Source organism: Tachyglossus aculeatus, unplaced genomic scaffold (assembly GCF_015852505.1).
Source record: "Tachyglossus aculeatus isolate mTacAcu1 unplaced genomic scaffold, mTacAcu1.pri scaffold_75_arrow_ctg1, whole genome shotgun sequence".
Taxonomy (NCBI): domain Eukaryota; kingdom Metazoa; phylum Chordata; class Mammalia; order Monotremata; family Tachyglossidae; genus Tachyglossus; species Tachyglossus aculeatus.
The window spans coordinates 111,559-127,774 of record NW_024045092.1 but is presented as its reverse complement, the minus strand read 5'-3'; the positions used below and the strand labels follow the sequence as shown (position 1 = coordinate 127,774).

The following is a 16,216-nucleotide window of genomic DNA, read 5'->3' as shown; positions in this document are numbered from 1 at the left end:
ACGAGGCACGGTGAGGAGATTAGTGGCAGAGGAGCGGAGGGTGTGGGCTGGGCTGTAGAAGGAGAGAAGGGAGGTGAGGTAGGAGGGGGCGAGGTGATGGAGAGCCTTGAAGCCGAGGGTGAGGAGTTCTGGTAAACTGACCACCACCCCAAGGTCCTTGTCCCCTGGAGCAACGAGCCACCTCGAGACTGGCTCTCTGAAGTTGCCATTGCCCAGATCAGCTTCCCAAGTGCAGGATGAGTCTCCTAGAATTCCAGATACTGGACTGTCATTCATTCTTTCCCAACTTTCCAATTTTAACCCTATTATACTGATTTGTTGGCAGTGATAGTTACAGTTATTCTTAATCCATTGTTATCCTGCTTTTCTCCGTCTATGCCCTGTCCTTGTCTCTGAAGCCCAGAGGAATGAGCATGGAATTGAAAATCTGAGGAACCGGGATGTAGTCCCAGCTATGCCTCTGGCCTGTTGTGTGACCTAGAGCAGGTCACTTCGCTTCTCTGGACTTTGATTTCCTAATGAGTAAAATGGAGACATGAAACTTCCATCCCTCCCTCTTAGACTGTACACATTTGTACCTATCTTATTAAACTATTTCTCAAGAATTAACTCATGTACATGGCAACATTCCTTCTTATTTCTATCGGCAATGTACATTATTATCTGTCCCCTAACTTTCCCGGCCCAACCCCGCACCACCCCACTCCATCCCCCCTCCTCTAGGCCTTGAGTTCCTTGAGGCATGGATAATGTCTTTTGAACCCTCACGAGTGCTTAATACACAGAATAAGTGTTTCAAAAATATTGTTGATTGGTTAGATTTTATGACCTCTATTGGACAGAGACTGTGACTAATCCAATTTTTTGTATCTATCCCAGCACTTACTAGGATAGGTATTTAATAAACATGAAAAGCAACCAGTGAACACCATAAATAAGGTCTTCCAAGCTCAGAGTACAGTGCCTTGCACTCAGAAGTTGATTAATACATTTGTTTACTACTACCATGACATAGAAAACTGATAATAATAATTATTGTCTTCCATCCATCTCATCCATCTCTCTCAGCGCATCACACACACCCCCAGCCTTCATTTCCATTCTACCCACTCTTGATGACGAAATAGATGCTCTTAACACCACCCTCTCTCAACTCAACTCACTTGCTCCCCATTCCTTCGTTCCTCTCCCACCACTAACCCACGGTCCTGGAGGTGATCCACCTCCACTGTCTGCCTCCTTCGCTCTTCTGCCTGAGTCGCTGAAGGGTATTTGTGGAAATCTAAACAATCAGGCTGACTTTGTCCACTTCAAGTTTCTCCATTCTTGCCTTAACGGTGCCCTCTTTTCTGCCCGGCAAGATTATTTCTCTTCCCTTATTGACGCCCATGCTCATCACCCCCATCAGCTGTTCTGGACATTTAACTCCCTCCTCAGGAACCTTGTCTCCTCACACCCCCCATGCCTTGCTCTCCAACGATCTGGCCAACTACTTCATCAAGAAAATTAACATCATCTGGTCTGAGCTCCCCAACTCCCCTCTCCCCCCTCCTCCATTCTGCCTCCTCCTGGGCCCCTTCTGTATTTTCCCATCTTTCAGCAGTACCTTCAGAGGAGATTTGCCTTCTCTCAAATGTCACCCCCTCTTCATGCGCATTGGACTCCATTCCTCCACACCTTATAAAAACTCTCACCCCGTCTCTCCTTCCTTCAGTAACTACCACATTCAACCGCTCACTCTCCATTGGCTTCTTTCCCATTGCCTTCAAATAAGCTCACATCTCCCCATCCTAAAAAAACCCCTCTCTTGACTACACTACTCCCTCCAGTTAGCGCCCCATCTCCCTCCTACTCTTCCTTTCCAAACTTCTGGAGTCAGTCATCTTCACTCGCTGCCTCAAATTCCTCTCCTCCAACTCTCTCCTGGACCACCTCCAATCTGGATTCTGCTCCCTTCATTCCACAGAAACCTCCCTCTCAAAGATCACCAATGACCCCTTTCTTGCCAAATCCAATGGCTTCTACTCCATTCTAATCCTCCTCGACCTCTCAGGTGGCTTTCACACTGTGGACCATCACATTCTCCTTAACAGGTTATCCAACCTTGGCTTCACTGATTCCATCCTCTCCTGGTTCTCCTCATCTCTCTGGCCGGTCATTCTCAGTATCCTTCTTGGGCTGCTCCTTCCCCTCCCAACACCTAACTTTAGGTTCACTTCTTGGTCCCCTTCTATTCTCCAACTGCATTCACTTCCTTTGAGAACTCATTTGCTCCTATGGCTTCAACTATCATCTCTATGTGGATGACAACCAAATCTATATCTCCTCCCCTGTTCTTTCTTCTTCCCTCCAGGCTCGCATCTCCTCCTGCCTTCAGGACATCTCTACTTGGATCTCCTCCCGCCACTTAAAACTCAATATGTCCAAGACAGAGAACCTTAGTTTCTCTCCCAAACACTGTCCTCTCCCAAACTTTCCCATCACTGTGAACGGTACAACCATCCTTCCTGTCTCACATTTCACAAACTTGATGTCATCCTTGACTCCTCTCTCTCATTCACCCCACATATCCAATTCGTCACCAAATTCTGCCGGTCTCACCTTCACAATATCGCCAAGATCCGCCCTTTCCTCTTCATCCAAATTCTTAGTACAATCACTCATCCTAACCCAACTGGATTACTGGATCAGACTCCTTTCTGGCCTCCCTACTTCCTGCCTCTCCCCACTTCAGTCCATACTTTCCTAGGCTGCCTGGATTATCTTTCTACAGAAAGTTCAGAAAATGTCACCCCCCTCCTCAAAAATCTCCAGTAGTTGCCTGTCAACCTCCGTATCTAACAAAAACTCCTCACTATTGCCTTCACAGCTCTCCATTACCTTCCTTCTTCTTACCTCACCTCCCTTCTTTCCTTCTACATCCCAGCCCACACAGTCCACTCCTCTGGTGCTAACCTTCTCACTGTGCCTCGATCTTTCCTGTACTGCTGTCAACCCCTGGCCCATGTCCTACCCCTGGCAGGGAACACTCTCCCTCCTCAAATCCACCAAGCAATCTGTCTTCCCCTCTTCAAATCCCTACTGAAGATTCGCCTCTTCCACGAGGCCTTCACAGACTAAGCCCCCTTTTTCCTCAGTTCGCCCTCCCTTCTGCGTCACCTCGACTACCTCTTTTAGCTCTTCTCCCCCACCCCACAGCACTTGTGTGTATATGCATATATCTATAATTCTGTTTATTTATATGGATGCCTGTTAACTTATTTTGATGAGTATGTATCTATAATTCTATTTATTTGTGTTGATGCTTCTTTAGTGGTTTTGATGTCTGTCTCCCCGCTTCTGGACTGTCAACTCAGTGTGGGCAGGGATAGTTTCTCTTTATTGCTGAATTGCACTTTTCAAGCACTTAGTGCAGTACTCTGCACACAATAAGTGCTCAATAAATATGATTGAATGAATGAATGAATGAATGAGAAAACTCTGCTTGAGTTTGGAGGGAGACGAGTAGAAGATTTCTAGTATGAATACTTTCACTCATCAATTTTCATCTTCATCATCATCAGCAATGTCAGCATCACTATTTACATAATCATCGCTCTCCCAAGAGCCCCTTTCAACCCTATTCTCCATCGTGCTTTGCATCATCAAGGCTCTCAGGTATGTAGCCTTTAAGCACGTTGATACCCTATACCCAGCTCCAAAGAGGTATGTACATGTCTTAAAACTCTGCCATTTCCCCTATTTGTAATTTTTTTAATACCAGTCTCCCCTCTAGACTGTAGTTCTTATTGGCTAGGGATCACATCTACCAACACTATCATATTGTACTCTAACAGAGAATAGAGTTAAAATGGGAGACCCCGGATTTCATTATGATTATAATCTGCTATTTTTATTCATGAATTCATTCATTCCATCGTATTTATTGAGCACTTACTGTGCGCAGAGCACTGTACTAAGCACTTGGAAAGTACAATTGGGAAACAGAGACAGTCCCTACCCAACAATGGGCTCATAGTCTAGAAGGGGGAATCAGACAACGAAACAAAACAATTAGGCAAGTGTCAGTGCCATCAGAATAGTTTAATAGAATTATAGCTATGTATGCATCATTAATTCATTCATTCATTCAATCGTATTTATTGAGCACTTACTGTGTGCAGAGCACTATACTAAGCGCTTGGGAAGTACATGTTGGCAACATATCGAGACGCTCCCTACCCAACAACAGGCTCACAGTCCAGAAGAAGGAGACAGACAACAAAATGAAACATGTAGACAGGTTTCAAGTCGTCATAACATATAGAATTAAAGCTAAATGTACATCATTAACAAAATAAATAGAATAGTAAATATGTACAAGTAAAATAGAGTGATAAATCTGTGCAAACATATATACAGGTGCTGTGGGGAAGGGAAGGAGGTAGGGCAGGGGAATGGGGAGGAGGAGGGGGAAAGGGGGACTCAGTCTGGGAAGGCCTCCTGTAGGAGGTATGCTCTCAATAAGGATTTGAAGGGAGGAAGAGAGCTAGTTTGGTAGATATGTGGAGGGAGGGCCTTCCAGGTGAGAGGTAGGACCTTGGCCAGGGATCGACGGCGGGACAGGCGGGAATGAGGTATAGTGAGGAGGTGAGCTTCAGAGGAGCAGTGAGTGTGGGTTGGGCTGTAGAAGGAGGAAGTGAGGTGAGGTAAGAGGGGGTGAGGTGATGGAGAGCTTTGAAACCAATAGTGAGGAGTTGATACGCAATCACTGGAGATTTTTGAGGAGGGGAGTGACATGTCAAGAACGTTTCTGTAGAAAAATAATCTGGGCACCAGGGTGAAATACAGACTGAAGCATAGACTGAAGCAGGGAGAGACAGGAGGATGGGTGATGAGAAAGTTTTGAACTCGTCTTTCTGGTTAGATCGTTGAGTTGGTATGTCTCTCTTTCCTTTTCTATACTTTCTAAGGTTCTAGTAGAGGACAATACACCAATAAAGTGCTCAATAAATGCTACTATCACTTCTATTACTACTACACTGCTCCAACAACTACTATGACAACTACTACTAATAATAGTAAATAATAAAAATGATGATGATAAGAATAAGAATAATGAGAAAGGTAGTAGAGTTGTTCTTTTGTTCAAAGACTGTTTTTATAGAATTTGTTAAGCACTTACTATGGGGCAGACACCCTACTAAGCACTGGGGTTCACACAAGTTAATCAGGTCTCTGCCTGGCATGGAACTCGTAGTTTTAAACCCCATTTTGTAGCTGAGGTAACTGGGGCTCAGAGAAGCAAAGTGACTTGCCCAAGGTCTCCCAGCATGTGTCTGTTTATTGTTATATTGTTATTTCCCAGATGCTTAGTACTGTGATCTGCACACAGTAAGCACTCAATAAATATGATTGCATGAATGAATGAAAGTGGCAGAGCCAGGAGTAGAACACAGGGTCTTCTGGCTCCAAGGCCTGTGCTCTAACCACTTAGCCATGCTCCTTCTCATTTCCACTTCTGGTGCTGAGATTGCATTCAGGATTGTGTTGTTGAGAGTGAATTTCTTCCATACTTGCACATTCTGCCCATAAAAACTCAGTCATGCACATTTCTGGTTCTTTGCCATTTTGATAAGCATTGGACAGACACCAGTCATAGTGAGGCATGCCCTGCCTCCAGCAAGACATGTGCATGAATTTGTATTCGCACTAGTGGGGATGGTTTGCACTGAGGTATTCAAACTCCCTGGCTAGGCCCTTGTATGAAAAGCCATGCACCATGGGAATGCTGGCAAACCTTGACAGACTTGAATTTACACCCAATGTTACTGATTGCATCACCTGTTCTGGGTTATCTCCCTTCCCCGAACCAGTGACTCTCAGAATTATCAGGGATTGGTTGGTGTCAATGACCATGGGGAAACTTGGAGCAGGGTACCAGGACCCCAGGTAGTTCTGCTTCAATGTCACAAACACATACAGACGTGGAAGCCTGCTCAGTGGAGATGGAAGTACCACCTGGGTACCAGGTATACAGGGGTATGCTCTGGGCATACAGGAGAATGAGATTTGCAGGACAGGGTGTCTCTAGCCCAACCAACCCAGTTCCAATACTATCCTGTTCCCCAGATCGCTGGATTCCCCCCTCCCCCCATCAGGCATGCACCTTTTCCCAAGATCCTAAGAGGGATCCAAGTTGGGAATATGAGAATTCATTTTCCAGAACATTCTTACCCTCCTGTCACTGCGAATCCTCAAAAATGGACTGACAGCTGAAAAAGTGAATGACATAATTTTGTGGCTATTAAGAATGAGAGGGGAATTTATCTTCATATTTAGTAAAAAAAACTCAGGGTGATTGCATTCAGGAAGACGAAGAGGGTCACCAGGGCAATGATTCACTTTGCCGCTATGACCTCGGGCATTGTCTTGGGGGAGCATCCGGGCCCATGGAGGTATCGGACCTGCCGGTGGTGTCTGTGCAGGACAAACACCATGTAGCCACTGGTCGCACTCATGAGCCCCACGAAGAACAAATCATGGAGGGAGCACACCACTACATTGACCAGAGTTGTGTCTGCACGGACACTGATGGAAGAGCAGTATTTCAGGAGGATGATCCTATTTGTGCTGGTGCTGTTACCAGGTAGGTCCCGTGACACCTCTCAGTGTAGTCATGTCAAACAGCAGATTGAGGACCCCGAAGAAGTGACAGGAGGGGAGGATGCACTTGGGGAATTGGGTTTTGACTCCTGCACACTGGGAGGTGCTAGGGCAGATGGTGATGGCCTTGAGGATGCTCAGGAGGCAGGTGGTGCAGATGGTAGACCCTGGACCACTCCATAAATGTATGAGAGGATTTTACAACCAACGTCATCCAGGAAATTATTCAGGCCCCAAGCGTACAGGATGTCGGGGATAACCTCGGTTGGGAAGGGCCATGGTGTTGGCCAGGGAAAGATGGGCCAGGATCAGGTCCGGAGGATTCAGCCGGTGGGTGGTGGAGACCACATGTGCATAAACCAGGAGGAGGAACACATTCCCTGAGACCCCAAAGACAATCTGTAACAGAGAGAAGATCTCAAAGGCAAGCACTCTGCCATCCATTCTTTTCATTCCAAAGTGACAGAAGAGATTCCAGTGGCATATCCTGGGGATTAAATAAACACAGAGAGAGAGAGACACAAAGACTGAATGAGAGAGTTCATAGAAGCAGAGGGACAAACAGAGACAGAGAGAGAAAGAGAGAGACACAGAGAGAGAGAGACCAAGAGAGTCAGAGAGTGAGAGGCTGAAACAAAAGAAAGAGGGATATAGGAAGAGAAAGACAGAAGCATAGACAGAGAGAGACAGAGGAGAAAAATAAGAAGAAATGGAAAGACACGGAGAAAGACAAAGAGATGGGGCAGAGACAGAGAGAGGGAGATTGGGAGATTTCAGTGACAGATATCAGTGTCTGTCTCCCCTTCTAGATAGAATCCTCATTGTGGGCAGGGACGTTGTGTTATATTGTACTCTCCCAAGTGCTTAGTACAGTGCTCTGCACCCAGTAAGTGCTCAATAAAAATAATTGACTGGCTTACTGAAAGGGAGAGGAAGAGGCAGAGAGAGATAGAGAGAGAGAAAGAGAGGGAGATGGAAAGACAGCGAGAGACAAGTAGACACGGGAAGTCAGAGAGAGGAGAATCGAGGAAGAGCGCAGAGAGACAGAAGAAGAAGATACAGTGATAGAGAGAGAGAAGCAGCATTGCCTAATGGAAAGAGCACAGGCCTGGGAGTCAGAAGGACTTGGGTTCTAGTCCTGCTTCCTCCACTTTTGTGTTGTGTGACCTTGGTCCAGTAACTTAATTTCTCTGTGCCTCAGTTCCTTAATCTGTAAAATGGGGATGAAGACTTTGGGCCCCATGAGAGACCCAGACTCTGTCCAGCTAGATTAGCTTGGATCTATCCAAGTGCTTATATGCCTGGCACATAGTGAGCACTTAAGAAAATGCCATAGAATTTTTTTAAAAAAAGCTAAAAAAGAAAAAAGAGACCGTGAAAGACAGAGAAGTAAAATGAAACCAGAGTTGGAAGGCAGAAAGAGATGGAGAGACAGAGAGGCAGGGTCAGAAACAGACAGATTGAGACAAAGAGGTACAAAGAGAGTCATAGAAAGAGAAAGAGTGATTAGGTCAGAGAGGTAGAGACAGAGGTAGATGTGTCAGGGATACATAAATACTAACAAACTTTTATACATATATGCATATACATAGAGAGATACAGAGTCAGATAGAGAAAAATTAGAGAGGCAGAGAAAGACAGACAGAAGGAGACAAACAGGTGAAGAGGCTGGGTCAGAAAATGAGAGAAAAACAAAGAAGTTGAGAGATTGAGAGTGATAGAGGTTGACAGAGATAAACGGAGAATGAAAAAGGCAGGGAGAGTCAGAAACTTTATTCATTTGGATGCCCATAATCCCAGCTCCACCACTCCCTTGCTGTGTGACCTTGGGCAAATCACTTAACTGCTCTGGACCTCAGTTTCCCCCCAGCTATAAATAGGGGGTTCAATACGAGTTCTCTTTCAACTTTAGACTGGGACTGTGCCCGACCTGATTAACTTGTGTCTACTGGAGTGCTTGGGATATAGTAAGTGCTTTACAAATGCCATTAAAGTAAAAAAGAAGGAGACCAGGCCTAGACAGGAAGAAGATTTGTTCTGTGTTCTGGATGTTCATTCAATCGAATTTATTGAGCGCTTACTGTGTGCCGAGCACTGTACTAAGCACTTGGGAAGTACAAGTTGGCAACATATAGAGACGGTCCCTACCCAACAGTGGGCTATCAGTCTAGAAGGGGGAGACAAACAACAAAGCAAAACATATTAACAAAATAAAATAAGTAGAATAAATATGTACAAATAAAATAAATAAATAAATAGAGCAATAAATACGTATAAACATATATACATATATACAGGTGCTGTGGGGTGGAGAAGGAGGTAAGGCAGGGGGGATGGGGAGGGGAAGGAGAGGGAGAGGAAGGAGGGAGCTTAGTCTAGGAAGGCCTCCTGGAGGAGGTGAGCTCTCAGTAGGGTTTTGAAGGGAGGAAGAAGATGTCTTCAGGGAGGGCTCTCAGAAGGGTGGGCTTTAGGGGAACAAGAAAGCACTCCTGTCTCCTTGTAGCAGAACATATGGCTGCTGACTCCTAGTCCCATCATCACTCCATGAGGAAAATCTCCAACAACACCCTGGAGGAAACAGTCCTGGTACTGGTCAGGTGTTAATAATACTACTACTACTACTACTACTACTAATAATAATAATAACACTTATTAAGTGATTACTGTGTGCAAAGCACTGTTCTAAGCGCTGGAACAATAATAATAATAATAATAATAATAATTGTGGTATTTGTTAAATGATTACTATATATCTGGCACTGTAGCAAGTACTGGGATGGATACAACGAGTCCCTAACCCGTATAGGGCTCATAATCTCAATCTTCATTTTACAGATGAGTTAATTGAGGCACAGAGAAGTGAAGTAACTTGTCCAAGGCCACAAGAAGGGCAGGTGGCAGAGCCAGGATTAGCACCTATGACATTCTGACTCTCAGCCCCGTGTTCTATCCACTACGTGGGATAGAACACGCAACCCTGAGAAACAACGTGGCTCAGAGGAAAGAGCACGGGCTTTGGAGTCAGAGGTCAGGGGTTCAAATCCCAGCTCTGCCACTTGTCAGATGTGTGACTTTGGGCAAGTCACTTCACTTCTGTATGCCTCAGTTACCTCATCTGTAAAATGGGGATTAAGACTGTGAGCCCCCCGTGGGACAACCTGATCACCTTGTAACCTCCCCAGCGCTTAAAACAGTGCTTTGCACATAGTAAGCGCTTAATAAATGTCATTATTATTATTATTATTATTATTACGTGATTGCTGCTTCCATCATTTGCCCAGTGGCCGATGTTCATCCAGCCATAGCTGCAGTTCCTCCGGGGCTCAGACTCCAGGCAATTAGCTGGGAATGACGCAGTCTGGCCTCAGACAGTCCAGCAATGGTGGAGATAGGGGTCAGAGGTGTTGAAAGACTGGGTAGAACATCACTGGCTGTAGGTGGTCAGAAGGTGGGACCAGAAAGAGTGAAAGGGACTGTGTAAAGGATGGGTGGGAAGAAGAGAGGAGAAAAGGGAAAAGGATAGAGTAAAGGGAAAATTGAAAAAGGGAGAAAGGACAAGAGGAGAAAGGGAGAAGCCATCAAGGGAGAAAAGGAGATGGAACCGTGAGAGAAAGGGTTGATGGGACTGGGAGAGAAAGAGACCAGGGAACAGAGGGGCAAGGGAGAAGGGACCGGAAGAGAAAGAGACAAGGGACAGATGAAAAAAAAAAGGGAAGGAAGAATTGGAGAAGGGACGGGGGAGAAAGATACATGGGCATGGGGAAGAAACAGAAGGGACAAGAGAAGAAAGAAAGTTCAGAAAGATGGTGATGTGCAGGAAACAGGAGAGGGTAAGCCAAGAGAGAAGAGGTAAGGGATAGACAGAGGGGATGAAGTTAAAGTGGAAGAGATAAAAAGATGTGAAAAGTGAGAAAGTAGAGCTAAATGCAGGGAGTGGAGATTTACCTGGATTTTAATCCCAGTTCTGCCACGTTTCCTCTAGGACCTCGGGCAATCCCACTTCATTCATTCATTCATTCATTCATTCATTCATTCATTCATTCATTCATATTTATTCATTCATTCATTTGTATTTATTGAGCGCTTACTGTGTGCAGAGCACTGTACTAAGCGCTTGGGAAGTATAAGTTGGCAACATATAGAGATGGTCCCTACGCAACAATGGGCTCACAGTCTAGAAGGGGGAGACAGACAACAAAACAAAACATGTAAACAGGTGTCAAGGTCGTCAGAACAAATAGAATTAAAGCTATATGCACATCATGAACAAAAGGAATAGAATTGTAAATATGGACAAGTAAAGTAAATAGTGCAATAAATCTGTACAAATATATATATACAAGTGCTGTGGGGAGGGGAAGGAGGTAGGGCGGGGTGATGGGGAGGAGGACAGGCAAGAGTGGGCTTAGTCTGGGAAGGCCTCTTGGAGGAGGTGAGCTCTCAGTAGGGCTTTGAAGGGAGGAAGAGAGCTAGCTTGGTGGATGTGCAGAGGGAGGGCATTCCAAGCCAGGGGAAGGACATGGGCCAGAGGCTGATGGCGGGACGGGCGAGAACGAGTTAGAGTGAGGAGGTTAGCGACAGAGGAGCTAAGGGTGTGGGCTGGGCTGTGGAGGGAGAGAAGGGAGGTGAGGTAGCAGGGGGCTAGGTGATGGAGAGCCTTGAAGCCGAGAGTGAGGAGTTTTTGCTTGACATGTAGGTTGACAGGCAGCCACTGGAGGTTTTTGAGGAGGGGAGTAACATGCCCAGAGCGTTTCTGCACAGAGATGATACGGGCAGCAAAGTGAAGTATAAACTGAAGTGGGGAGAGACAGGAGGATGGGAGATCGGAGAGGAGGCCGATACAGTAATCCATTCGGGACAGGATGAGAGATTGAACCAGCAGGGTAGAGGTTTGGATGGAGAGGAAAGGGCGGATCTTGGCGATCTTGTGGAGGTGAAACTGGCAGGTTTTGATGACGGATTGGATGTGTGGGGTGAACGAGATAGCGGAGTCGAGGATGACACCAAAGTTGCAGGCTTGTGAGATGGGAAGGATGGTAGTGCCATCTACCGTGAAGGGAAAGTCAGGGAGAGGGCAGGGTTTGGGAGGCAAGATAAGTAGTTCAGTCCTGGACATACTGAGTTTTAGATGGCTGGCAAACATCCAGGTGGAGATGTCCTGAAGGCAGGAGGAGATACGAGCCTGAAGAGAGGGAGAGCAGGGTCAGAGATGTCATCAGTGTAGAGAAGATAGTTGAAACCGTGGGAGCCAATGAGTTCACCAAGGGAGCGAGTGGAGATAGAGAACAGAAGGGGACCAAGAACTGACCCTTGAGGAACCCCTATAGTGAGGAGATGGGAAGGGGAGGAGGAGCCCGCAAAGGAGACTGAGAATGAACGGACTAAGAGATAAGAGGAGAACCAGGAGAGGATGGAGTCTGTGAAGCCAAGGCTGGATAGCCTGTTAAGGAGAAGGGGGCGGTCCACAGTGTCGAAGGCAGCTGAGAGGTGGAGGAGGATTAGGATAGAGTAGGAGCCGTTGGATGTGACAAGAAGGAGGTCATTGTTGACCTTTGAGAGGGCAGTTTCGGTGGAATGTAGGGGATGGAAGCCAGATTGGAGGCGGTCAAGGAGGGAGTTGACGTTGAGGAATTCGTGGCAGCGGATGTAGACGACTTGTTCTAGGAGTTTGGAAAGGAAGGGTAGGAGGGAGATAGGGCGTTAACTAGAAAGGGAAGTGGGGTGAAGAGAGGGTTTTTTTAGGATGGGGGAGACGTGGGCATGTTTGAAGTCAGAGCGGAAGAAACAAGTGGAGCGTGAGCGGTTGAAGATGGAAGTTAAGGAGGGGAGGAGGGAAGGGGCGAGAGATTTCATGAGATGAGAGGGAATGGGGTCTGAAGCACAGGTGGATGGAGTAGCACTGGAGAGGAGGGAGGAGATTTCATCTGAAGATACTGCTGGGAAGGATGGGAGAGTAGCGGAGAAGGTTAAGATCCTGGGGGGCTCTGTATCAAATAAAAATTCCTCCCCACTGGCTTTAAAGCCCTCTATCACCTCACCCCCTCCTCACTTCACTCCTTCTACAACCCAGCCCGCACACTTCGCTCCTCTGGTGCTGACCTTCTCACTGTGCCTCGACCTTGCCTTTCTCGCCACTGACCACTGGCCCACAACCTGCCTCTGTCCTGGAACACACTCCCTCCTCAAATCTTCCAATTACAATGCTCTGCATACAGTAAGCACTGAATAAATGTAATTGAATGAACGAATAAACGCAGCACACGTAGGGGAACAGAACTTCACAAGAATCGATTTTCCAGTAGCCCATGTAACATCCCCAGGCAGGGACTTCAAAAGAGCCAATGAAAGTCAATGAAATGAACTAGTGTTTTTGCCCAGAATGGTATAAACAGACCGCCTGTAGACTCTAAGCTCCTTGTAGGCAGGGAGTTTATCTGCCAGCTCCTGCAAGCCCATAGTACAGTGTTCTACACCTAGTAAGCACTCAGTAAATCCCAACATTTAATTGATCGATTTGTAAACACAGAATGCTGATGCCCTGCCTGTCCGTATGTCCATTTCGGAGTCTCCTCGTCCCCCAAATCTGCCACCTATGTAGATCTGCTACAGCCCTAAGGCCCTATCTCTCAGAGATAAGGCCCGGCTCCTGTCCCTCTATCAGATTTATGTGAGTTCCCCAGATCTGCCCTCCGCCATAATCTGTCTCATGAAACATTTTCATTGGGTCTGGATTGGTCTCCTGGTCACCGATGATGTTGGAGAGGAGCTGTTTGCCATGGTCCTAACAGAAGAGATGGCCAAGAATGACATCTGCGTGGTTTATGTTAAAAGGGTCAGTGAATGCATTAGCAAACCTTCACTCAGTTCTATGTGTAACCACAGAGAAATTATTACATCATCAGCGAATTTGGTCGCTGCCTATGGGGATATATTCTCTTTACTGGCGTAGTAGAGTGTATAGAGCACAGTCCAGTTATCGGCAAAGTCTGGGTCACCACATCCGATTAGGAGTTTTCAACAGACTTGTATGTAAGAAATAAGACGTTTTTCCAAGGCTTCTTGTCATTTTCAGTCCATAGGAAGGAGATTCCAGACTTCAGGGATTTCAAAAGGACCCTGAACTCTTGCAAATATCCACAGGACGTGTTTCTATGGTTCTTCTGGGAGAGGGCCTTTAATTGTAAGTTCCTGGAAAATTACGATTCCCTGAGAATGTGGGATTTGAACAATACGTTGGAAATCAGGCCCTTGGACTTCTGGGACATGAACCTGTCTGGAGCACCATAGCTCACGCCCTCCACCAAGAGATCTGGGCAGCAAAGGACATGAAGACTTCGGGAGATTGTCCAAGTAGGGTTCCTCATCTATGGCAGGCATTTCTCCTCTCCCTGCCTCGCTGAAGCCCGGTCTGAGGATGGTCTCATCCACCTGTGGACCCTGGCGATCAGAGTCCAGTTATTCGAGTTCCTGGGTAACTTCCACACGGGTTGAGCCGCATGGACAGAGGAACATTCACCTTTTTGTCTTAAATGATGTTTTTTAACCGCTTACTATGTTCCAAGAACAGTTCTGAATGCTGGGGAACACACAAGCTAACCGGGTTGGATCCAGTCCACATCCCAGATAGGGTTCCCAGTCTTAATCCCCCTTGGAAAGATGAGGGAACTGAGACCTAGAGAAGTGAAATGACTCGCTCAAGATCCCCCAGCAAAGGAGAGGCAGAACCGGGATGAGAAATCACATCATTGTGACTATCCTCTAGGTAACATTGCTTCTTTGGTAACTTTGAAGGTGTCCCCATCTATCTCTAGCTCCACTCATCCCTGCTAAACACTCGATCCCACACCGGCACCAGTGGGCAGATCCATTTGTATGATCCCGTCTGGGTGACCAGTAGGTTCAACATCTTGAACTATTAGATGTTAAAGAAGGGCACCAAGGTCTACATCACAGTGGAGAGTTCCTGGCCCTGGCCCCAGATGGCCAAGATTTCACCAACAGTGAGAAGAGGATAACGTAGGAGGGGTATTTTCTAAAGTAAGGAAGGAAGAATTAGGAGGAGGAGGAGGAGGAGGAGGAGGAGGAGCTGGAGCAGGAGGAGGGTGAGACGACCTGCATCCTGAAACAGATGGCTTCTGGACTCTTCTTCTCTGTGGCCATTTCTGCCGTGTTGGCCAAGACGATTACCGTGGTCCTGGCCTTCAGGGCCACACGACCAGGAAGCAGCATAAGGACATGGTGTAGGCCCAGGGCACCTTGCTCCATCGTCTGTGTCTTCTTCCTGGTCCTATTTGGCATCTGCATGGTCTGGCTGGAGACGTCCTCCCCGTTCCCCGATGCAGATGTGGCGTCTGAGGCCGGGATCATCATTATTCATTAATTCATTCATTCAATGGTATTTATTGAGTGCTTACTGTGTGCAGAGTATTAAGCGCTGTGAAAGTACAATTCAGCAACAGAGACAATCCCTGTACATGACAGGCTCACGGTCTAGAAGGCAGGAGACAGACATCAAAACAAGTAAACAGGCATCAGTAGCATTTTTATAAATAAATAGAATTATAGGTATGCACACATCATTAATAAAAATAAATAGAATTATAATTGTAAATATGTACATATATACACAACAGCTGTGGCGTTGGAAGGGAGCAAAGGAAGTGAGTTGGGGTGATAGGGAGGGGGAGCAGAGGAAAAGGGGGGTTTAATCCGGGAAGGCCTCCTGTAAGGGGTGAGCTTTCAGCAGGGATTTGAAGAGGGGAGGTATGCTAGTTTGGCGATTTGAGGATGGAAGGCATTCCAGGCCAGAGGTAGGACGTGGGCCAGTGGTTGATGGCGGGGCAGGGAAGAACGAGGCACAGTGAGAACATTAGCACCAGAGGAGTAGAGTGTGCGAGCAAGGCTGTAGAAGGAGAGAAGAGAGGTGAGGTAGGAGGGGGCAAGGTGATGGAGAGCTTTGAAGCCAATAGTGAGGAGTTTTTCTTGATATGGAGGTGGATAGGCAACAATTGGAGATTTTTGAAGAGTGGGGTGACATGCCCAGAACGTTTCCGTAGAAAGATAATCGGGGAAGCAGAGTGAAGTATAGACTGAAGTGGGGAGAGGCAGGAGATATGGAGATCAGAAAGGATGCTGATACAGTTGTCCAGTCGGGATACGATGAATGATTGTACTAACAGGGTAGTGGTTTGGATGGAGAGGAAAGAGCAGATCTTGGCGATGTTGCGTAGGTGAGACCGGCAGGTTTTGCTGATGGATTGGATCTGTGGGGTGAATGAGAGATCAGAGTCAAAGATAACACCAAGGTTGGGGGCTTGTGAGAGGGGAAGGGTGGTAGTGCCTTCTACAGTGCAACAAGGGCTCTGCCATCACCTTCTACTGCATCCTGGGCTACATGAGGCTCCTGGCCCCGATCAGGCTCATGGAGGCCTTCTTGTCACAGAACCTGCCAGACAGCTTCAACAAGTCCAGTTCATGCTGATATTCACCCCACGCTCAACCCCACAGCCCTCCTGTCCATAGCCATAATTTATTTTAATATCTGTCCCCTCCTCTGGCCTGGAGGCCGCTT

At 46.7% G+C, this 16,216-nt stretch overlaps 1 pseudogene; it reads right to left on the bottom strand.

Moving 5' to 3' along the window:
* Positions 1-6,162: 6,162 nt before the first annotated feature.
* Positions 6,163-7,089, bottom strand: LOC119923966 (annotated as a pseudogene).
* Between the last annotated feature and the right edge of the window lie 9,127 nt (positions 7,090-16,216).